The following is a 19,299-nucleotide window of genomic DNA, read 5'->3' as shown; positions in this document are numbered from 1 at the left end:
AGCTCTCCAGCCTCACCCTGGCGCAAGTGTCCCTCTGCGATGGCTGTCTCTTCCTGGAGTTCAATACTCTCTTTGAGCTGCAACAGAGAGAGGCACCAATGCCACCCCGGCACAGGTTTTTTTTTTTATCACTTATTTTTAAGCTGAGAATTGGTGAGTAGGTGAAGCCATACCATTACTCATCACCTACCCTATTGACCTTTAACAGGCCCATATATACTAAAGGTGCAATCTGTAATTCAAACATCAACAAAGCGGGCTGGTAAACAGCTGAGGGATGGGGCTAGAGAAATGTAACCACTCTCAATTTCATAGACCTACTGTATGGATGCAAGGACTGACCATCAATGAGATCAAAATGATAGTTTCTACCATGTTCTGAAGCAATACAGTGTTTGTTTACAATTGTAAAACAAACTTCTATTTTGGGTTCTGGTGGTGTAAGGCAGTTGAACCACAGCCCTTCTAAGGACAGCAGTTCCACTCCCTATCTTTCCCATTCAAGTGAGTAAAATGTGCAGTTCCTATGGCAGTGGCAGCAGAGAGCACAGCTCAGTAAGGAGCAGTAAGGACAGTTTACATTAAAGTAATGCAGCTAAAAAGCAAATAATCAATCTCCAAAATGTATTCAAATATGGTGTGCTTTACCTGATCTTTAATTTACCCTAAATTATCTTTCCACTGATAATGAAATATAGACAATGTCATACTAACATACTTTCATCTCTTTGTAAGACACCATGCTAAGTGAGGCAGATAGTACAGCCGTTTTAACAATTCCTGACTAAACAAAACACTGTAAAAATGTCATATTAACCATATCTGCATATACTGTCCTTGGAAATAAGTCAGATTGCCTATATATTTCGATATATTTTGGAAAATCTCCATTGGAGCCCATGTATTTTCCCTTACTCTCTTTAACACCCCCTGCTGGTACAAAATATAATATTTTACGGGAGTGGGAGTTCTCCTGTATATACATTCTCTGGTTGAACTAAGCTCAGGAGGCATTAATACGTTATATATCCCACTATGCTCAACTGCCTACGACCTCGCTGCCGCGGGAGGACTTTGGAACTGGCAGTCAGTGGTCCACAAAGCAGAGATTATCTCAGCCTATGCCTGCTTTATGTCCCTCCACTTCCTGGCTCTCACAGAGACATGGATTACACTGGAAAACACAGCTACTCCGGCAGCCCTCTCTGATGCCTACTCCTTTTCTCATTCCCCTAGACTCTGGTCGAGGGGGTGGCACAGGGCTCCTTGTCTCACCTAAGCGGTCACATAATCTCCTTCCCCTATCACACCTGTCCATATCCACCGTTGAACCCATGCTGTTTCTGTCACCTTCCCTGTCAACCTTCACATTGTTGTTATCTATCATCCCCCAGTCCCCCCTACTTTGTAAAGAAGGTTAATGACATTAGCAGCTCCTTCTCTCAACCTCTCGCCAACACTCTCCCAAACCCACTGCACTACCCTTTGTCTGTTTACCAGCTCTTTCCCCCCCCTCCCCTGATGATATACTAAAACTTGTCACATCCAAGCGGGCAACTACCTGCTCTATCGATCCTATCCCCTCAACCTCCAATCCATTTCCATTTCCATTTCCATTTCCATTTCCCTAACCCTAACCTTCCGTTCCTTAGCGCTATAATCAATTCCTCTCACCCACAGGATCTGTCCCAGCTGTCTTTAAGATTAGAGTTAAGCCTCTTCTCCTTTTCTCTAAACCAATTCTAACCAATCCAATCCCTTCTCTCCTTATCTAAACCCTTGAACATGCTGTCTCTAACCAATTATCTTATTTCCAATTATCTCTAACCAATGATCTCCTTCAGAACAACCTCCTTAATCCCTCCCTCATTATCCGGCTTTAAGGCTGGGCACTCTACTGAGTCTGCTCTCCTTGCTGTAGAGAGACCCTCCATGCTGCTCGAGCTTCCTCCCTCTCCATTGTTCTCATTCTTCTGGACCTGTCCCCTGCATTCAACATAGTAAACCACCAGATCCTTCTCTCCGCCGTCTTAGAACTGGGCATCTCTGCCTCTGCACTCTCCTGGTTTGCATCCTACCTGGCCAGTCACTCTTACCGGGTGACATGGAGAGAAGCAGCACAACTCCAGGCACTTGTGATCTATGAGGATACAGCGGTCGCACAGTTCAGTCACAGCTTTTCACTGTCTTTGCGCCCCAGTGGTGGAACAAGCTTCCCACTGCTGTCAGGACTGCAGAGTCAGTACTTTAGACAAATGCACTTGTTTGGATAAAAGTGTCTGCTAAATGGCAAAAATGTAAATGTAAATGTTATATTCTTCAAAATTCAACAGTCTCTGATGGCTGCCTCTTTGAATTGTGCACGCATGCAGAAACACAAAACTGTCCAACACTGCAAGTCCATTTCAGGGGGTTTTATTATTAGGGAGGATGTTGTCTGGAAATTTGAACTGAATTTCGTCGTGGTGGCAGATTTCCAACAAACTTACACCCTCTAAAGACTTACAAACTTATGCTGCTTTAAGGACTGTGTGGTGGACAGTGGTGTGCTTTATCGACTGGTAGCAATGCCTCCAAAGGGCTAAAATTATCCATAAACTCAAGGCTACCCCACTCTGTGTGTATGTGTGTAGTCAACCTTGACAGTTGAGGGGAGAGCACAGGAGATCAATTTAAGTCCTGAATTATCAAATTTTCTATTGAGATTTTCAAGTGTGTTGTTTAGATTTTCTCTGACTAGACGATTTTTCCTATGAATGTGTGAAGGAGCCACAGCCATCTGCATCATCAGCCCCATCAACTAACTAAGCATTTCTTCCATTCAATCTGTGTGATATCTACATCACTGCAGCGTTGAGTTAATCAAACATGGGCCTTTAACTGCACAGCTGCAAATGATTGTGGGATAGCATGGGGGCCCAATATGCTACTACAAACCCCACTTTTCCAAACTCTTTTTCCAATCACCGACAACCTTAAAATCAACCATAAATAAATGTAATGTGAGCACCATAATTCCGATATAGCACATGACAAAGTTTACACTTGATTATTGATGGTTTGTAGAACCTGCACTAAGGTGAGTGAAATTATCACAGTGGATAGCGGCTCTCCTTGGTCTTCTGAATCTGCTTGTCAGTCAGAAGCAGCTGCAGGCTACCTCTCAACCACCTCACTGGGTTCAGTACCTGCTCCAAGTCTTTGGTCATCTCCTCAATCATTCTGCTCTGCTCCAATACATAATTGAAGAGGGCAAAGTTCATGTCCTCCACTGTGAGCAGAAGAGCACAATACAAACAAACAGGAGAAGAGATGAACAAAGAAAGCCTGGTAGGATTGATCAATAATATAGACAGAGAGCACCCAGATGTCACAAGGAGACAATTAAACAGTCCAGACTGTCAGCAGAAACTAATTTTAGACCCTCTTATTGAGGGAACAAATACGGAACATTTTTGATGATAATCAAGAGTACTCTAGAAATACTGTATGTGGTTAAAAACTAAAGACATGTCACGGAATATCATTGAGATTGATACATTAGCATTTTTTTTCACTGAAAAAGAGAAACAAACCTGTAACATAGTGGTCGGTGTCTCAAGAATACAATTCATTAAGCGCGTTAGGGCACAATCACCAGAGAGAGACAGATATAATGAATGGCATGGTCTATTGTCAGAATCTGCCCTGTAGGTTAGGAGCTCATCTGTTGCAGGCAAACTCCCTGCTGCGTTCCCTGCTGTGCATAGTGCATTAATACCAGACCTGGGTCAAAATTATATTGTGCCAGATGGGACAGGGTTTGCAATTTTGGGGACAGGGTTTGCTATTGGTTCCATTGTGACAGGGAAACTATTTAAATCCAGGTTTGGTGGTCAGATATAGTTATCAAGGTTGTGTGTTTGACTTTAGAGAATGGAGAAGGCCTCTTACTCTCCATGTAGACACTGAAGAAGAGCTCGGCATCAAAGCCAGCTGGTTGGCTCTCCTGTCTTCTCTGCTCCTCCAGAGCTTTCCCTGCCAGCTCCCTTAGTCTCTCCTGTTCCTCCGCAAACCCCGAAGGCAGCAAGGTGGAGCGCCGACGGTGCTCTGTCAGCCTCCTCCCCCTCGGCTCTGCTTCACCCTCACTCCCAGCGCCAGCCATTGGGAACATGGGCCACACCAGAGTAGAGCGCCTCCTGCTGACTGGAGGTCAAAAAGAAAAAGAATTACTTAATTGTATAATTAAATAATTAAATCAGAAATAACTGAGGGGAAATAATACCTGACGTATATAAGTAATTTCTTGAGATGGAAAAAGGCAATAACACAATGATGGAAAGATTTTCAGAGAAAAGCAGCTGAGTTCAACTGACTCATTGATGATGTCAATGCACGCACGCACGCACGCACGCACACACACACACACACACACACACACACACACACACACACACACACACACACACACACATACACACATACACACACACACACATCTGCTGACAGACTTCCAACAAAGATATGGCAAAATTCAGCTATTTATTCTCTATGGTAAATGGCAAAAAAGGACTGGGGCATTTACTGTACTCTAGTGTAGATTAGATGATGCTTTTTTAAACCACCATAAAAACAACAGACAGAAAACCACAATGTTTCTTCAGCTTAATTTAGCCACTTTGAACTTTGAGCTGCATCACATAAACCTATAGTAGTATAATCTCATATATTGCCTCTAAACCTTTTGCATCACAGGGCAGATACCCCTTTCCTTTGTATAGTATACTGATGCTCTATCTGAACACATTCCCATGTAGCCTACTGGAATATAGCCTGGTGAGAAGAATGTTGAGGCCATAAAAATATAATGATTCTATTTCTATGTTTGAGGCCTCCATTCTCCCCATTTGGTGCATATAGGGATCTTCCAACCAGTTTTAGTCTCCAGCCCTAGCCCATAACTCTACCTGGATTCATCTTTTATTCAAATGCATGGCAGGTTTCTCCCTCCTGAGCTGGCCTGCACTTCCAAGAGAGGTGGTTGTTAGCAGACAAAGGTAAGGCTGAGTGCACCTGGGCAGTCGAGGAGGCAGGCTGCTTGCCACCACCTGGAGTCTGAAGCCCCAGAGAGATGCTGCAGGAACATTTCTTTGCCTGAGGGGCAGTCCTCCATCCTCATTGTGTCAACCACAATACGTCAATGTGTTCCTGCACCGCAGCCATGACTGACATACAGGAGGATGGTTAATCACTGAGGCTGACCCGGCCACCGCCTGGGGGTGTCACGGTGATGCTGATGCAATCAGATGCCCATTGTCTCAATGCCCTCACAGCATGGGGCTTTTCATTTGCATTGGAATTGTATAACTGCATATTAGATGGCTGTATTCATTATTATTCATCAATGTATTTATTAACTCCCCTGTCTGATGAAATTGATGGCAAATGATGATGATAACTAGAAGTAAAAATGCAGCTGTTGGATGTTGGAGAAAGTTAGATGCTCCTCTCTTTTTTCTGTCTCTCCAATTATATTCCCACTCAGTATTCTGACACACAAGGAGTGCAGGTTTCTGCTGCTTGCTAAACTAGCGTCTTTTCTTCACACACGAAAAAAAGGAGGTCTGTTGTTAAGATCTGCCTGGTCTAGATCTCGAGTCCTAAGGCTTTTAAATTATTGCGGTTATCTCTCAAAGGGTCTTTCGTTTTAAGTGTGCGCGTGTCCAATCTGTCATTTCATGGGAAAACATTGCACAGTTCTCTTACTTCCTGCTCTTGTACTTCAGAGAAGAAGGCACATTTTGAATTCCCAGTGTAGGCAATCTAAGGGAGCTGTTCTAGTCATTATTTCTTTTTAAATAAGAAACGATAACATATGTCTCTATACTCGTGGCTGTGAGTTTGCAAAACGACAGAAAATACCATAATTAAAAACAATTATGTCATTCAAAACTGAACCTAAATGCTACTGAACATGAGTGAATGAGTGTGCTTTCATAAACAGGCTAGCTCTATGTCATGTTATTTTAAGAACTGAAGCATATCGCAGTAAGAACCTTTCTATATGTTAGAGAAACAGATATTGAAATCTGGACATGAGAAATGTACGTGTAACCATACCTACATATCCATATCAGGATCTTGTCCAAGAGGGACTGATTGATTGAAATCTCACCAGATTCCCACAGAGGCGGGCGTCTCCTCTCCTCCTCTCCAAGCCCCTCTGTGGGGGCGGTCAGACCTGCAGCCCCACCCCTCTGTTGGTTCCTTGCCGGCTTCCTCTTGGTATTACGCTCCACAATGTCTCCAATCTTCTCCACAGCAACCTCATACTCGTTCAGCTGCACCCGCTGCTCCACCCTGCTCTCCCGTTCCTGCACCTCTGTGAAAGGACAGTTCCATAGACACATGAGGACTACCACAGAGGCACAGAGTATAGTATTGCTGCAGAGAAGGCCTTTTACATAACAACTCTCTCCATCACGCTATTAAAACTGCTTTAGGGCAGGCTAGTAGATCCTGGGACTTTTGGAACAACATAAAGTAACAAGGCCCTTATGGTAGACCTCTATGGCCTCATTAGGCCCACACTCGTTTGTCTCTTTCATCAGAGGTGAAAAAACAGCAGAATCTAATCACCACCCATACCAAGCCTTGTAGCAAGTAGCTACAGTCAGAGGTTGCTCCTGGGAATATACTGTACCCAGGCCAAGCCATATTAAGATGCCACAGCAGTCTCACTATGTCAAGTGAGGCTGGGGGCAGTTATCCATCTGTTCCATCCATTTTAGCAGCGCCACGGATTCTATTGACAAATAGAGAGGAGTGGAGGAGGTGCTTGAAATGGAGGATGGGATTTCATCCAGAATTTTCTTTCAAACTGGGAATTGAATCCACACTGCTCACCTGCGAAATGATGACACCTAAAACATCTTCAGCTCACTCAATGTTTTCATTTCGTGCCATGCGTGCAAGTCGAGATGTAAACATAGGGCGGAACAGGAGGGGCATCGCGAGTTGCTCAGCAAAAACTTTAGGGGGAGTGGAGACTCGCTGACAGCTTCCCATCCCAAGTGTTGACTTTTTACGCTCCCAGAATCAATCTCGAGATGAGATTCTGGGTTCCGTAATCACCACAGCATAAGCAACAAATCAACAGGTCCAATGGACAAATAGGTACAGAAATAGAAGTCTTACCAAAAACAAGAGTGCAATCACAGAGTTAGGAGTTGAGACTGATAAGCGTCCAATTAAATGTTATTCTTTGTTAGTCTCAAGTCAGACTCTGGTTCTGAGATAAATTCTCTATTAAAGAGAGGTAGGTAAATATTATCAACAGGTTGCTGATTTTCCAATCTTGTTGGTAATGGTTACAGTTGAACTCTAAAAGCACAAGGTAATGTTAATCAACAGTGTTCTGTGCACCAGTGGCCTTGAAATTATGAAACAATGGGGGAAATGTATTTTATGCAAATAGCACTAGATTTCTATGACCTACTGTATCTGTTGTGCTCAAGGAAAAACATTCTCTAAGAGCAGCATAACTTTCAAAAACATTTTTTTGAACCTATACATTTTTTTTTCTACAAAATCTTCTTATTTTTTGGGTTATGAAAACATAACACTATCGTTGTACAGTACCTACAGTATATGATATGAATTCACAATTTTAAAATGAGTTTCTAGCGGGAGAGCAGGAGTTAAGATAGGGACTACATGAATCAGCAGTGCACCTCTCTTCTCCTTGGCTTTGAGAAAACTCCTGTCATGTTGTCTGACTTTGGTCTTCTCGTGCAGGAACTGCTCTGCTCTGTGAGCATGGTAGAGCTCCCGGTGGAGCTCCCTCATCTCACCGGCGTGACTCTCGCTGTCCTTTACCTGCTGATCATGTGCTCTGAGCATTCTCACCTGGGCCTCCTCCCTGCGCAGGGGGATAACAAAGTCCAAAAGATTACTTTCGGACATCAATGTACCTAAGCACCATTAAACGTCCACTACCGAGGACCAATATGAGTGATTGATATCACTTTTACACATCAACGTTGGGCATGATTGAAGCACGGAAAGCCTGATTGAAAGGGAAAAAACTGAAAAAATTCTTGCCTGCCCGAAATGATACTGCTTTGTGGCTGAGTACATAAAAACTGCTGTAGAAGCTAGAGGAAGAGTGGGTTACAGTACCTCTTATCAATGTGTTCAATGGCCTCTTCCAAAAAGGTTCCCTTCTCACGCCGGGTGTCCAACAATTCCTGTGTGGTGTCAAACCCAGTAAAATGAACCATGAATCTGCATGGCAGTCAGAGCTACTGAATCAAACCCTTGATATCCGGATACACACATTTACTGTACAGTATACATCCTTTTACCGTCTGAAGCTTTCTGTGTAACTGCAGAAACATCTGCTTCTTCCCTCTAATGGTTTCAATGTCCTGACGGAGTTTGGAGTTGGTTGATACCAAGGAGCTGAACCTGCCATTGGCCTGGTGGATTCAGAGGCTGGGTAAGAGGTCTTTCTTTGTTAAATCACATAATTTAATAATTTTCCTCTTTCTGTGGATTAATAATTAAGAATCCATGCCTAATGACGAGTGATAAACTATCAATGCAGGGCTTGATTTTGTTTCCTTGTCAGAAATTTTAATGAAAGGAACAGACATAAAGACGAGTGTGTGTGTGAGTGAGTGGGTGATTTGTGTGTACAGTTGTGTGTCTGTTTATTTTCCTGCAATATTGATATACACGGTGGATTATGGGTTTATCTAATAAGAAAATATTGCTATTTTAGAGTTGATCACGCGAGACAGGCATGGCCTGCGAAGAACCGAACAACATTAAAAATGTCAAGAGATCTATAATCCTCTCACTCAATTACTTTGTGAGATGCTCTCAAGCACAAGAGTAAACTTTACACTGCTTGAAGTTTTTCAGAGTGGGACTTGGTTGGAATATAAACTCATTGGTTCTGGCATGCACTGGAATAGAATAGAATCTCAGTCATTCAAGCTTTGGTCAAAGAGAGCCATTCAAGCTTTTTACTGTTTGAGGTGTTGCGAAACACCTTTCACCATAACCATGGTCCTTATTCTTACCCCACCCTACCTCTCACCCTAACCACTGTGGCTACTATGAGCACCTATTCTTGTAGAAAGTCTTCCTTGTGATGATTGTGATATGTAGTTGTTTCGCTTACATTCTGTCTACATTCTACATTTACATTTGAGTCATTTACTAAACCTTATTATGAGTCGCTCTGGATTAATACATGATAAACATGTACATGTAGAATGTAGACATGGGAAGAACAAGAGGCATAGGGAGAGCCCTGGTGAATGAGTGCTGTAAATGAGGACAGAAAACAGTAAAAATAAAAACAAAAGTAGAAGTAATACAAATAAGTATTTTGTGAAGCAAGAGTTGGAAGAAATGAGAGACAGCAAACCTTTGCCAGCTGTGTGGTCAGCTTTTGAATTTTTCTGGCAGGGTCTTCCTTTGAAGCTGACTCTTTCCTCTCCGTGTCAATCTTCCTCTGAATATCTCGAATCTATAGAAAAACAAAAGAACTAAGAGACCAGAGTAGCATTTCAATCTTGTGTCATGCTAGATATCACAGTCTCTAACCCTAACCCTAGATATCACAGTCTAACCCTAACCCTAGATATCACAGTCTCCAACCCTAACCCTAGATATCACAGTCTAACCCTAACCCTAGATATCACAGTCTCTAACCCTAACCCTAGATATCACAGTCTCTAACCCTAACCCTAGATATCACAGTCTCCAACCCTAACCCTAGATATCACAGTCTCTAACCCTAACCCTAGATATCACAGTCTCCAACCCTAACCCTAGATATCACAGTCTCTAACCCTAACCCTAGATATCACAGTCTCCAACCCTAACCCTAGATATCACAGTCTCCAACCCTAACCCTAGATATCACAGTCTAACCCTAACCCTAGATATCACAGTCTCCAACCCTAACCCTAGATATCACAGTCTCCAACCCTAACCCTAGATATCACAGTCTAACCCTAACCCTAGATATCACAGTCTCTAACCCTAACCCTAGATATCACAGTCTCCAACCCTAACCCTAGATATCACAGTCTAACCCTAACCCTAGATATCACAGTCTAACCCTAACCCTAGATATCACAGTCTCCAACCCTAACCCTAGATATCACAGTCTCTAACCCTAACCCTAGATATCACAGTCTCCAACCCTAACCCTAGATATCAGTCTAACCCTAACCCTAGATATCACAGTCTCCAACCCTAACCCTAGATATCACAGTCTAACCCTAACCCTAGATATCACAGTCTCTAACCCTAACCCTAGATATCACAGTCTCCAACCCTAACCCTAGATATCACAGTCTAACCCTAACCCTAGATATCACAGTCTCTAACCCTAACCCTAGATATCACAGTCTAACCCTAACCCTAGATATCACAGTCTCCAACCCTAACCCTAGATATCACAGTCTAACCCTAACCCTAGATATCACAGTCTCCAACCCTAACCCTAGATATCACAGTCTCTAACCCTACCCCTAGATATCACATTCTAACCCTAACCCTAGATATCACAGTCTCCAACCCTAACCCTAGATATCACAGTCTCCAACCCTAACCCTAGATATCACAGTCTAACCCTAACCCTAGATATCACAGTCTCTAACCCTAACCCTGGATATCACAGTCTAACCCTAACCCTAGATATCACAGTCTCCAACCCTAACCCTAGATATCACAGTCCCTTGTGTCATGACATCACAGTCCCTACACTGATTTAGAAGTTCGGCATGCCACGTAGGTGTAGGTATGGGTGGGGCGTTTAATGAAGGGAGCATGCCGTCTTTTTCCGGTCGCCAGACAGTGTGTCCCCTCGTAGGACCTGTCTTTGGTTCTTGAGGCACTCAATTGTGACTGTTTGGAACCTCTGCAGACCGTTGATGTTAAGAAGTGTGTGAGTGATTAGCGTGCGCTTTCAGTCCATCCTACATGTACTCGGTTTCATCCCCAACCCTTCTCCTCCCCGGAGCAGGAGCGTATGAACGCCCTCTGTCCTGTATGCGTTCTGTGCGTTTAGATGGCCAGAGCGACTAGGTAATCGGGTCTCATAGTGAGGGGTCGAACCTTGTTGCCTCTCGCGCTGAGCTTGTGAAGAGTGGTTGGCAGAATAAATGAGCACAGAGTGCGTGTCCTAAAGTGAGGGGTCTCCCTCGTCTCCTTCAGAGAACCAGGGTTACTTACGTAACCCAACATTTCATTTGATGCTCCATAGGTTGCAGCTGGTGGTAGTTAAGGGAACTGCAGAGTGGACAGAGCTGTAGTTTTCTTCCAGTGGCTCCCGAGTCTTAATAAGACAGGCTGCCATTTCCTAGGCCTGCCCCTCAGGATGTTACATGCTACAGTAGATTAATTATTTAGACCAAAGCTCATTAATGTAAACCTTGTGATGACATCAGCAGCACTACACTGCAGTATTGCAGTAACATCCCGTTTCACTCATCTTGGAAAATAAGGCAGAACATTGAAAACACACTATACTGGATTTCCTGGCTATAGAAAATAGGTCAACTTGCACTGTAGTTGCTATGGTATACAGAGTACTGGAACATTATAGTAATATATCCTGAGAATAGACTTCTATGCCATGTTTATTGGTGATATAGTGAAATAGTTGTACATGTCCACCCAGGGGGCTGAATAATATATAATAATAATATACAACTCTGAAGAATTATTAAAAAGAGATAGAAGGACTGGACGGGATAAGAATAAACCGTCTGAAGTTTTCCCCAGGAAATGTTATGGACATGATAAAGCAGACTCTAAACACTAGTGGTTACATGACCAACTAACACAAGTTAACATTATGTTATATCTGACTCCAAAACATATTTTATGATTAATAATGATTGATAATGATTTACTCATCCCTGTGTGACAGACACTTGATTATACCGGATCCTAGATTCCATTAACAATACCCAATATGCTATGAACATGCATAAGTTCAAATAAATCCTGAGGAGTACACATGGTACGATACCTGATGTCCATGTCGTTACTTATGCACATGAACATCAGACAAGTGAACTCTGAATTAAAGTGAACTCTATGTGATGACCTGATCATGACTATGTTGTGCCGTTTTAACAGAACCTTTATCTCACACACAACATCACATTGAGATACATAGGAAGAATGAGAATAGAGTATCATCAAATTAATTAAAATTAATTAATCAATTGAATAGCATCAAAGAAACATACAAAATAAGCAAACTGTAAATTAATGGAAGTTTAACCATAAGTCTAAGGTTATGTGTGTTGAGGACACACAGGAGACAGGTGCACATAGGCCTTACCCGAGAAAACAAATATGCTGTTTGCTGTTCTTGTCCTTAAATACCATCCAAATAATAGAACATCAGAGACATCGATGGGAGAGGACTATTGGCCTGTACTGTCAACATTACAATAGCACAGGAATTTACACAGGCAAGGCGCGACATCCTCAGGGCGTCCACCAGACATGCCCATTAAACTGTAAATAAATGTTCCGGGCTAAGAGAGGGGTCACTGATCACCATTCACAATGGAAGGTCAAACGATCACTGTCTTTATATCAGCCACATGTAAACACATGTAAATGACATGACTGTCTCCACCAAATCCGTCTACAACTATATGGCAATCTTAAGCAACTGCAGCCCTTGATATATTATAATACATATACATTATAACTACATCAAAAGCCTACATCTACGACAAAAAGATGTACTGTATACAGTATTTGAATGGAGGGAGCAGTGAAGCAGGTAAACGTCTACAATGCATATGGAAAAGATCTGGTTTAATCAGAGTCATTGTGCTGAGGTACTCCCTATGTGTCATGGCAAAGTACTATAAAGCATCTTTCAGTGCACGTCATCAGGGAACTCAAAATATTCTATGTTTCGGCATTACACCATCTAATTGCATTTGCATTAGCTTGAATGGTTAAATTACAGCTCTGGAGACCTGACAGGAACTTAAGAGCCTTCTAATTCTGGCAGTCATGGTAAACTGAATGTGAACAATCAGAGATAAGACATTCCATTTTAGTGTGGTGCTCGGCTGACAAAATGTAGTATTATCCTATGACCACAGGTTTCAAATCAACATTTTCAAATAGCTAAATGGGATTGTGTTACTAATACAATTATCTGCTGTTTGGGTAGTATCGTTTTGGCCCATTTTCAGTGGAGAAGATTATACTTTCATGTCTACTCCCTCCCAGTAAGTCAAACTAAACTGGAAACTGTTTCATACTTCATAACCATTGCCATCTTCTCTAGTCTTTTTTTGGGAACAGTAATGAGTAATCTAATTTTATAATGTCATGATATCAGTACACACCTCTTTCTCCAGGCCTGCCATCCTGTATTTCTCTTGGGCCATGAGCTCATCTACATCATCACTCCTGTGTTGCATGGCATGTATGGCCTGGGTCAGATGGTCCTCTCTCTTGCTGGAGCTGGGCAGCAACCCTGTAAGCGAGCTAAGGAGCCCCTCCCTCTCTGTGCTCAGAGCGCCAATCACCAGTCTAGAAACAGAGCAAGGAGACCGAGAGCTAAAACAAGCTTTCATGTAGCCATATCTGTCTGCAGAGGAGCAGACAAAAGGTCTTATCCAGTATGCAAAACAACAAACGGCCCACCTATTTGTGCGCTGTAACAAGGGAGGGAAAATGTGGAAAATGTGGCGTCACATAAATCTGAGAGCCGTCTGGGTGTCCATAGTTAGCATGCAGATGACCCAAACCTTGAATTCTGAAGCAGCAGCTCCATGGAGTTTTTAGAGACGTCATCAGTCAGCCTTGCTTGTCAGGCTCAGTTTGGGTCACAGTCACGTCGGCATTGGAATTCCACAACGGTAAGCTCAAATAATACACTTAAGTCCAACAGCCTTCAGCACTCATCTGACATGAACTCCACTACTCCCCAGAAACTAGAGGATCTGGAGGTGCCTCCCAAGCCAGCACTGTTTCTAATCTCCTATATTCACTTTACATTTTACTTTAGTTTTACTTTACAGTATCTATAGCTAAAGGATAAGAATCAGGATGTTGTACAGTACCTCTGTCTGCGGATAATCTCTTGGCTCTTCCTCTCCTGGGCTCTCCTTGCTGTGTCCAGTCTGAGGTAGGTGCACTGCAGAGCAAGGACTTCACTAGCCTCACCTACACACAGGAGTCAAAGTTCATGCCTCAACACATCCTGGGGCCAAGGCCTCTTTAATGTTTGGAAAAACAAAATGACAGTGTTCATCTGAGGCTATGGGGTCTCAAACTAAGTCAGATAGAGAACTCACCCTGTTGAACTTGAGATATATGGTTAAAGTAAGGGTTAAGGTTTGTTCAACTTGGAGATAGAAAGGGAGTAAATGGGGCATTAATTCCCCATTAAGCACCAAAATGTCCTTTTAGAAGTTCCAAAACGACTGTAATCTTAGCAATCTAGATTGCATGTTTAACCGCTTTTGTAGTGATCCCTCGCAATTCTTTTGGAAGGAAGAGAGGTAAAATATTATTTGATTTAAACATTACTCTACATGAATGATATGGTAATATTAAGCCCCCAGATGACATAGTTGCTACACAAGTTTGCTACCTTTGGAATTTATAAAAGGACATTTTGGAGGCAAGAAGCCCCATTTACTCCCATTCCATCTCTAAATATCTTGATTGTCAACATGGGAGATATATATGAAAATGAATAAGTAAGTAAGTGATCATTGGCTTTATGTAGGCTTAAACATTGGTATACTCTGATCTACAAGGCCATTCTGGGAAAATTGCCACTTTATCTTGCCACTTGTTCTTTGATAAAATCAAAAAATCAATACCAGCTTTGCTCTCACTCTCACTTTTAACAATTGCAAAAAATCAGAACGGATCATGGCAAAAAGCTCCATGATCTTGGAATTCGTTCTAGACTAGTGTGAAACTCCAGGATCTTGTTTCCTTGGAGGAGTTTAAATGTCACTGTCAATAATCTCTTGTGTTGGTACATATGATTGATTTTATTTATGACTGTATTGTGTGTTTGTGTGTGAAATGCATTGTATGTATGTCTATATCGCTATCCTTTTTATGGTGTGTCTATGTCTAATTAGTTTTTATTGTGTTATGATTGTAACTTGTTTGTAATGTAAGTGTGTCTGCATCTGTAATTTGTTTTTGATGTGTGTGTGTCATCATTTGTGAATCGTCTAAAATATTGTTTTCAATATTTGTCTTGGACCTTGAAAAATACATTTTATCTCAGAGACTAACCTGGATGTATAAAGGTTAAATAAAATAGTGGTTTCACCAGGACCAACATGGCATGCCAGATGGTGGCCATGTAGCCTTTAATGGCAGGTCCTGTAAGAAGGAGAGGGATGTGGGAGTGGAGCACTGAAAAAGCACCACACCACGCCTCTCAAGCCAACCCTCACAATCCTCCACATGAGGTTGTGTAGACTTGCTGTGGAGGGGCTCTAGCACTCTGAATCGTGCAGAAACATGTTCAGGCCAAGTCCAAGTAAATTGGACTTCTCACGGGCTGACCCATAGATCCATCAACTCGGGGTGCGGGTGGAATATTTGGCCCTGTGATTGGGATAGCAAGTCCCTGTGCAATGGGAGGCGCCAAGGTTGTGTGTAAAGAATCTGTGCTCTCTCCGCCTGCCGAGGTTTCCCTGGCCAATGCGGCGCACCCCCCCTTTCTTGGGGACCTGTCAATAAAGGCTCTAGAACCCTCGGCACCACACAGAGAGCTCCCTTGTCCAACAGGGATTACATTCCCCTGTCTGTTCCATGTATGCGCAGTGGACTGCATGAAAACCACCAGTGGAGGGCCCGCAAACTGTAGTCAGTATCCCTGGTCCACTGTAGGACCCAGGGAGTGACTGCACACGTGCGCCACTACTCCGTATAGAGCATCAGGGTCCCCACTCATTCCCCAGGGGGAACAAGGGGAACCTGCAGTGACAGCTGCCTTAGCGGGGTCGCGCGAACAGGCACCTGCCCCGCAGAGGGGTCAGGGGGTCTGCCTGGCCTGAAGGTCCAGCTGACCAGCCCGTGAGAGTTTGGCAACAGATTATTCTTCTACAGAAACTATAGCTTGCAGAAGCTCCTCTCGCTAATGGCTTGTGCGCCTTTGGTGTGCGTCAGCCCACTCAAAGGCTTACAGGGCCTGGGGGCTTGTGAATTACACCTGCAAGAAACAGTGTGCCTGTGTGACAGGATGTGCTCTGGCTGGGGGACAGCCCCTAGGACCAGGGAGTCATACATCTCCTTAGACTACACTGCCAAGTAGACAGACAATCCTGTCGTAGGTGGTAGTATTGGGTGGCCATGGTGGAGGAGGAGGAACTCGTTGCCTCGGGGTCGAGGTACTCCAGGGGACGGAGTTTCAGCCCAATGACTGCATCACTCATGTCTATGAAGAGGGGCTTAACCCACATAGACTAGTGTAGTAAAAGAGAGGGGCTTAACCCACATAGACTAGTGTAGTAAAAGAGAGGGGCTTAACCCACATAGACTAGTGTAGTAAAAGAGAGGGGCTTAACCCACATAGACTAGTGTAGTAAAAGAGAGGGGCTTAACCCACATAGACTAGTGTAGTAAAAGAGAGGGGCTTAACCCACATAGACTAGTGTAGTAAAAGAGAGGGGCTTAACCCACATAGACTAGTGTAGTAAAAGAGAGGGGCTTAACCCACATAGACTAGTGTAGTAAAAGAGAGGGGCTTAACCCACATAGACTAGTGTAGTAAAAGAGGGGAACACCTCGACAGTTGTGTACACTATGAGGGCTCACCCACCGGCTAGCAACACAACTCAATTGGTACCCAAAGGGAACAGGAGAAAGTAGCTAGGCTAGTGACTAATCTCTTGTTGACAAACCAAACTAGAGAGAACTTTGCTTGTTAAGAGTGAAGCCTAAATCAGCAGGGGGAGAGTGCACTGGATTCTTTGATGTAGTTTGGGAGTGTCCCAAAGTGAGTGGAGGCAGCAGTGAGAAAGCCTGCCCCCCCCACTAAAACACTGTTCAATCAAACATCTTTCTATAATAACTGGCGGCATTATTTAATATTTGGGGGATGTTAAATAAAAGTGGACCTGACAAATTAGCAGTAGCCCTATCTGTAATTATCTTGATGTAAAATGGAACATTTGAGCTTATTGTAGTGGGCCAGTGGTTAATAGGTTGAGCCCGACATCGCAGCCCCCCTCACAACATTTTACGCAGCACCCCCTCACGAAATATACTTCATACGTCCCTTTATAAATGAACACAAAATATAAATGAACACATAAATATAAAATATGCAATGTCAATATAAGGCAGAGAGACTTGTAAACACTTATGTTCGGTATGATTACTGCATCTTAACATGGCAACATACGTAGGCTAACATTAGACAGATCATGAATGTCACACATATCAACAACTGTAGGCAGCAGGCAACTACAAATGACTTGTTGGATAAGGGCAGTAAAACAGTGAAAATATCATTTGTTTTATTCTCGTCATTGCACATGGCATGTAAAAATTGTTTTGTGATTCATGAAAGCTCATTTCAATCATATCAATACGTTCAACGTAAACTTGCAGTGCCAAAGTGGAAAATTATTGACACAAACTGCTCTCTTTGCTTTGTGAGTGTGCTGTGTCCATAGCCTACTGCTGAAATGCACTGAATCAACTGAGAAACATTATATCGCTATAAGTTAATAATATGCAATTTCGCACACACATATTCCATGTCTGACATAATTTTATGAAGTGTCCATGAAGACATGGTTTGTACTAAATGAAGGACATAATTTCGAATTTCTCTGACCAGACAATAATTTGGCCTTTTCCAAATTGAAACAACTCATAAGCTACTCTTCACATAATTCATCAAGCGGCAATATTTGTAAACACACTATAACACACTGTAATCATATCCATTATGCTCAAAGATGCCTCCTGGTGGTTGTTTTGCTGAGGTGAATGACCTGAAATAAAACTCACTAGTGCCATTGCGGTACGACTGCGTCATCATCACACCGGCGGCCAACTTCTAAACTCTGGTCTACTGTCGGTTCTATGAGAATAAGCGAGTGAAGAAAGAAAATAATGAAATGGCGGTGCATTGCAGTAGCCTTTATAAGGTGGCTGTGGTGGGGTCAGCCATGCAAAGCACTCCCGGCCTGTTCCAGACGTGATTGAATAGGGTTTCAGCGAATAGAGTACACAAGGGTGCATATCCCATAGTGAGATGTTGAACCAAGCCGACTGAAAGAGAACCTAGGGCTCTTGGTTGTAGTAGGCTACAGCCAGTGATAGCTAGAAAGTCATAGTTGCCAGCAAGGCTATACAATGATGGAGCTAACGGCAGCTAGCTAGTCAACTCAAGCTGTAATTGTTACTAGAGTGCTTTAGCTAATTTTCTTATTTATGATTGGGTTTTAAATATAAAAAGGCTAATGTGCTCACTGTATGTCTGTTTTTGGCTGCAGGAAAGCTATAGTTAAAACATTTTAAAAACCATATAGAATTGTACCCATGTTGTGCTCTAATATTGATGACTGATCAAGAGTTGTTCTCCAATTAATTGTCATTGTAGTAGTACATTACTAAGGCTTTTAGTGTCATGTGCCCATTCTAATTATTGCATTTTCAATCGTATCATAATTATGGACTTTCAGTAAAACTCAGCAGTATTCACCTGCAATATGAAGCTGTAGGTTACTATACAACTTGTTTTACTACCTTCAATGATGACAAATAAAAGTGATCCTAAAAATCAGCACACATTGAGGTCTCTTCACACTGCGTTGTGCAATGATAACTGAATGAACAGCCAGTAAAACAGACAGACATCTCTTTGCTGCGGGGTGAGAGTCAAGTGTTCCCAGGTGAACACTGACATGGTTCAAGTCACTTGTCTACACACAGCAGGCAGCAGTCACAAGGTGGGAACAACCTGAAGAAGATCCCAGTGGGATCGAAACATTGTCCTTTTGCGCATCAACAATATACCACTGGAGAGCATTACAGAGTTGTTAATGTTTAAGTTTCTGTCCAGCAGTGTTACTATTATTTTGTTTGTGTCTTTGTAACCATATGAGCATGCATGAATTGTATACATATGTCTTTGTATATGTTAAGGCATGCATGGCCAGTATTAGACTCATTACCATTATTACCTGTATCAAAACCCATTATACCCTATTTCATTGGTACTTCTCTGTAAGGGAGGGAAGGGGGTGGGGGGTGGGAGTTGGGGGT

This window comes from Argentina silus, assembly GCF_951799395.1.
Source record: "Argentina silus genome assembly, chromosome: X".
NCBI lineage: Eukaryota > Metazoa > Chordata > Actinopteri > Argentiniformes > Argentinidae > Argentina > Argentina silus.
Note: the sequence above shows the minus strand (reverse complement) of the source record.